Source organism: Uloborus diversus, chromosome 2, assembly GCF_026930045.1.
Source record: "Uloborus diversus isolate 005 chromosome 2, Udiv.v.3.1, whole genome shotgun sequence".
NCBI lineage: Eukaryota > Metazoa > Arthropoda > Arachnida > Araneae > Uloboridae > Uloborus > Uloborus diversus.
In genome coordinates this window covers 118,085,862-118,092,270 of record NC_072732.1, presented here as the reverse complement: position 1 = coordinate 118,092,270, position 6,409 = coordinate 118,085,862, and the positions used below count along the sequence as shown (strand labels likewise).

Here is a 6,409-nt window from a genome sequence, read left to right as displayed (position 1 = left end):
GATACAAAATTGAAGAACTTTTCAAGGAATTTCAAAAACTTAAATAATTTTCAAAGACTCTCGAACAGTGAAAATTATTCGAAGCTCTTTATTTACACTTTTCAGAAGTTGATTGCACAGTCTTACAAAATGATTATAAATTTGTAGGACACACAGAGTAGTACACAGAGAGTAGAGTAAGTGTTATTTTTTTTCTCATACTTAAGGTATTAACGTATGCAGTAGAAGTAAGAAAAAAAAAAACAAGCAATAACAAAAAAACTTCCATGATACTGAATTTGGCATTAAATAAATGCAAGACAAGAAAAATATAAGTCACAAAAATGATCTTGAAAATTATGCTACAAAAACGCGAGTATCGTGATTTTTGCATTTTTTACTCAGGATGTATCGAGGAGCTGAATTTGGCACATCTTGGTAACAAGATTCTCGCCTAATCGGAAACTAGGGGCCCAGCCTTTGGGGAGTCCCCGGCTCGAAATCAGTACAGTGTAAGTTTTATAAGAGTTTTAGGGGGAGGAGGGCAGGGTCGTTCATAGAGGGGAGAAGGAACACTTGTTGGCCCGGGCCCGAGCTTAAATGGGGCCAAATATTTTTAAACCTAGGGTTGAAAATATGGGTAAACAATATGGAAGGGGCCCAAAAAAGCATTTGTGACAGCCCCAAAATTTCTGTGCACGCCTCTGGAGGAGGAAGCGCACAGAAGTCAGTTTGGTAGACTTAAAAGTCTACCGAACTGACAAAGGGCCTGCCTTGACCCTCGATTGCCCTGAATTGAATTGGGAAAGAGAGCAGGGAGTCCTAATTAAAGGTCTAAATTTCAAGTGTGCCTTGCAGCTAATGAGAACAAGAACTGCTTTTTCTGTACTTCTTCAAAATATTATAAATTTTGAATAATAACAAAATTAAGAATAAAAAAAATTTGTTATTTTCCTTTTCTGACATTAGAATTAAAAAAAAAAGAAAAAAAAAACTTCTTCTGTTTTACGGTACAAAACATTTCGGGTTTCGGGGGGGGGGGCCGTCAGGCCCCCCCCTCTGGATACGGCCTTGGGGAGGCAAGTGGGGGCTCAAGCCCCCTTCCAAGATATGAGAACTTCCTTGCTTTTAGTGCTTTTTTCTTTGCAAAAATGTATAAAAATTTCTTTTCCAGCCATTAATGAATAAATTATAAAAAATGTCAAATTTTAATATCTCTAATCTGTACTGAAATCAGTTTCCATTGGGGAAATATTCTGCTAAACCACGAGGAAAATTTTTAAGTCCCCCTTAAAATTTTGCACATGGGCGCCCTTGACAGAAAAATGACATTTTTTCAAAAAAAAAAAAAAAGTCACTCTCCCCTAGTATTATTTATAACGCTAGTAATACATCCAGTAGAATGGAATTTATTTCTAGTACATAAGAAGATAAGATTATGATTTTAAAAAAAGCTGAATTTGGCAAACGATAAAAAATACAAAATGTAGCAGTAGATGAAATTTTCTTATTTATTATTATTATTATTATTATTTATTTATTTATTTTTTGTTCAGGCGAAGCGAATCTTTCAAAAAGATATTTGTTGGAAACACATTTTTTTAATTAATGTTGCTCGAATAGATAAATGAAGTTGCTTTAAATTTCTGACTTAGATAAACTAGAGCACAAAACTTACTAAAATTAGGTAAATACATTTCTAAATTGGAGAAATCGAAATAGCAAACAATATAGAACTTAATGCGAAAATTGCTATAAACTTGTTGGTTCAGAATTTTAGTGCAGAAATTGGAAAAAAAAAAAAATAATAATAATAATAATAATAATAATTCAAAAAAACTGTCCGTTATTTGGAGTGTAAGCTATTCAGTGTGAATAATATTGAAGAAGTTTTATCAAGGGACTGGGACTCGAAGAGATGTTCTGGACTGTATTTAGGAGTGTCCGTTAAGGGAAGTTTTTCATAGATTTTGTTTTGTCATGCATTAACATACTTTTTTGTTTAGGTTACAGTTATTTCTTTATTACTATAGTTAAATTGTTGATAACCTTTGATGAAATTTTGTCACTTTCTTAGACCATTGAGAGATAGACGGCGCGTACCACGTGACTGAGAACTTTGGGATTTCCACGTTTTTTCCCTCTGGCTATTCTACGAGAGCGCTTTAGAACCACTTTTAAATCGGCATAACTCAACAACTTACTGTAGAAATCGAAAAAAAAAAAAAAAAAACACTTATTGATAAATCAGTAAACTATGCGCTTACGGTTGAAAGAAAAAAAAAATGTGCCAAAACATTCAGGCAGAAGGTAAAAAATTTAAATCGACGACTGTTCAAATTCCTAGGTGAATTAGCAAAGCTCTGGCGAAACGTCTTCCGTGGAAGGTCGCAGTCACGTGGTTTCCCCCGCGAAGATTCCTGCTTCAACAACCACTCCCGCTTGCGTATCTATGTCTCAATAAGTCACTCTCCCACTGCTGCTTGTCACTCTCCTATTCTCCGGTGTGTAAAAATTTCACCCCCAAAAATTAAAGTGTTTTCCCTCTATTTTTCTCTTTATAAGTTCCTAATGAAAAGAGTAATTGTTTTTCTGACACTTAAAAGCATTTTTATTTTAAAAAAAATGTGTGATTAGAAAATGTCAGGTTTTTGCAGAATTTTGGATATTTGTATTTCCACTATAGTGCCTAGAAAGAATAGTGTGCCGATCGGCGCTTTTTCCCCTTCGATTCTTGAAGACAAAATGTATGAAAACCGCTAGAGGGCAGTGCGGTCGAGGTGTACGTTCAATTTCGCGGTGTTTACATTAGTAGACGCGGGATTTTGTTACAATTTAGTTCCGCGTTTCTCTTTTTTACCTTTATTTCGTGAATATTTCATGAAACAGCGTTTAAGGCTTTTAATGGAGGCATCAAAGTTTAATATTAGAAGAAGTAAAGCTTTATCTTGTTTCGTACCAGGGTGCAAAAGTGGATACAAAACATGCAAAGAAAAAGTTTCGCTTTTTAAAGCTCCAGCAGATGAAGAAAAACTAAAGAAGTGGAACTCGTTAATTCCCAGGTTAGATAAAGTTTTTGATAAATATTGCTCAATTTGTGCTCTGCATTTCGAAAAACATTTTATTGAAACGCATAATGAGCATATTATAAATGGTGAGGAAGTTTTGATTCCCCGGGGAAAACTTTTTTTAAAAAGACGAGGCAATTACGACAATTTTCCCAAATCTGCCAACATACTTTACTAAAAAAATACCAAAGCAAAGGTCCATCAGGAATTATGCAGTTAAGAAAAATGTTCCCTGTTTGAAAAAAATAAAACTTGATCTTTCCGCAGATGAAACTGAAATAACCACGTATAAATCTATTATAGATGAAATTGTTCAGATTAATTTGCCTAACGAATATTGGGTTTGTATGAAATTTAAAAAATCTCCAAATATTGTAGTTTTTGTATATAATGAAAATTATGTGGAAAATAATATTGACGATAAAAAGATCATTAATGAAGTAGAAGAAAATTTACAAATCAATGCTACTATTTTGGTCAAAGGTGTAAAAGTAGATTATCCTGTTCTTCGACTCAGACTGATAAGCCCTGATAATTTTAATTAGCTTCAAGAATTTAGAAGCAGTTTTATTTTGTAACTAGCGGTACCCGCACGACTTTGTCCGAAGGAGAAAATTAAAAGGTCATTTGATTAGCCTGTATATTTACAAATAATGGATGATGAATTTCTCGCCAATTGGCTATGTTCATTCACTCTTCCCATGTTACGATTCCACGTCAGGATAATTTCGTAATTTACTCGTCCATCTTATGATAATTCTGCTTCGGAAACTGTTTTTAAAATTTAAAAATAAAAAAAGAACAAAATTGAATTTTCGAAAATTCACTTCGAGGTGCACACCCCATGCTACAAACTAACTTTGTACTAAATTTCATGAAAATCGGCCGAACGGTATAGGCGCTGTGCGCGTCACAGGGATCCAGACAGAATTCCGGACAGAAATCCAGACAGAGAGACTCGGCTTTATTATTAGTAGAGAAATAAGAGACGCGCTGTTATTGAATACTTAGGGGTCATTCATTAATTACGTAAGGATGATTTTGGCAATTTTTGACCCTCCCTCCCCCATGTAAGGGTACGTAAGAATTCCCCCCCCCCCCCCATTCTTATGTAAGATTCCATTTCGTTTTTCAAAATGATAAAATAACAAATCTTAACTCGTTACATCACTGGAATCGTTATTAAATTCACATTATTAAATTAAACCTTTTGCGTAAAGAAATAGTTACTGAAAAGAATCTAAACTGAATGTTTTTTCGACTTTTTTTTTTTTTTTTTGATGTAATATTAATTACAAATAAAACATGCCGTACGCAATGCGACTCCTTTATTGTATTTTACACTATAAATTCTTTGTAAAACAAATAAAAAAACATCTTATCCTAACACGTTACTTACCTTCCAGACGCAAATGGAACATAATCTCTGCCAAATCACTTGACCGCGCAATGTCTAATGTGAAATATCGACTTGGAAAATATTATGTAAGAATGAGTTTGACCCTCCCCCCAAGTAAGGGTACGTAGAGGCTTTTCCAACCCCCCTCCCCCTTGGGACGTATTTAATGAATGGGCCCTTATAGTCTACTATTTTCATTGAAGTAAGGTAGTTTTATAATAAGGTAATAAGGTAATTTTATATGCTTCAAAAAATAAACGAACACCCATGTAACAATTAGCACTTATTACAGAATTTGTCTTTTGCGCAGAAATAAGTTTAATCCGAAAAACGGGGTTTTTAAACTGCGAAATCAGCATGCAATCGCTGATTTAAAACGAGTTTGATTGAGGAGCATAACGTACTACTCGAGTGCAGCGCCACCTGGATTTTCCTCAGATCTGACCTCACTTTTTCCCCGCCGATGGGCACACTACTCTTTCTAGGCACTATAATTTCCACTAAGAAAAGTGTCATGAAATTAAAACCAGAAGCTGGAGTCGACGCGAATGCAACAGCGGTTGTCGGCTTCCTTAAGAAAGCGAAAACAAACTATACCGCCATCTGTCGAGAAAATTTATAACAAAAGTGTCTATTGCTGTGAATAAAAAATATGGTATTATTTCAAAAATGGTAAAGCAGGACACTTTGTAAACATGCTTTTAATTTATCAAAACTTTTATGTCTAGATTCAGAGCAATTTGTTTTATTTCGGTAAAATGAGACTTATTTCGTAATTTACAGCTGTTTTATACTCGCAATACATTTTATTGAAATTCATAAAGCAGAAGCGCAAAATTTTAAACGCATTTAAAAGGCGTAACAAATGTTTAAATGATTTGGGGGAAAAAATAGCTTTTCTAAGAATTATAGATGGTAACATTTTTAATAGAACAATAGTAACAAATTATAAGTGAACCAATAACTACGAATAAACGAAATTAAGCAGTCTCAAACAATAAAGCGTCATTTTCATATGATTTTAAATTGTCTTTTAACTTTGAAAATTATATCTTTCAAAATGAACAATGTTTAAGTGTTTTCAAATAATTGTTATTTCTGTGCAAATAACTAAGTTAAGAAAAACTAAATTTAAAATAATAATAACAAATAAGTAAAAAATGAAAAGAAAAGGATTTTTTCTTTTTTCAAAACTTGTAATGTTTGAAAAGTGATTCAAATTTTGTAAAAAAATTATATTCGTAAAAACCTTGAGACACATTTAACAACATCCAACAAGGCAAGAACTTTTTTGGGAAAAGTGGTGGACGAAATGCAAAATAAATTACAAATAATTTACTATTTTGTGGACAAAGACTTGAATCCTATCATCAAGAGCAAGGTCGCACTCCTCCCCCCCCCTCCCCCAAAAAAAACCACGAAATTGTCCGAAAGAAATAAATACCACATAAACTGCCCGCCCCTATGAATTTCAATGATGTCATGACCCCCGAGGTATTCCTGCAAAAGAAAATCTAACAGGGGAATAATTTAACTACAATCGACATATTCGTCGAAAAATGCAACCAACCTAGGCACCGGTGGGATTCGAACCCACGATCTCCTGTTTACTAGACAGGCGCTTTAACCAACTAAGCCACGGCGCCACGGCACAGGGTGTTTAATAAGCTTATAAATTCAAATCTCTAGAATAAAACTAATGTCTGCATCCATTAAGATACTGCATGTGTTCCGCGAATCTTGTCACATTTACGATTTTTGTTGTCAATTTTAAATTTTGTCAAGTAGAATTATACCATAATCTATTCAATTCCATGTTGCACGACTTGCGACTTATGTGGAAGATGCATCTTTTTTCGGCGGATTACTCGCTAGGTTCGGTGAGGTTAAAATAACTAACATGGTAGATGGATGGCTGGAGTAGTTTCAACAAAGAAGTTAGTTTTAACTGAAAGATCTGGAA

The 6,409-nt window shown here is 34.0% G+C and overlaps 1 non-coding gene across 1 annotated transcript; it reads right to left on the bottom strand.

Annotated features, from left to right (window-relative positions):
- Positions 1-6,018: 6,018 nt before the first annotated feature.
- On the bottom strand, positions 6,019-6,092 carry Trnat-agu (transfer RNA threonine (anticodon AGU)). The gene has a single exon. It is a non-coding gene; the product is annotated as a tRNA-Thr (tRNA).
- Positions 6,093-6,409: the final 317 nt, after the last annotated feature.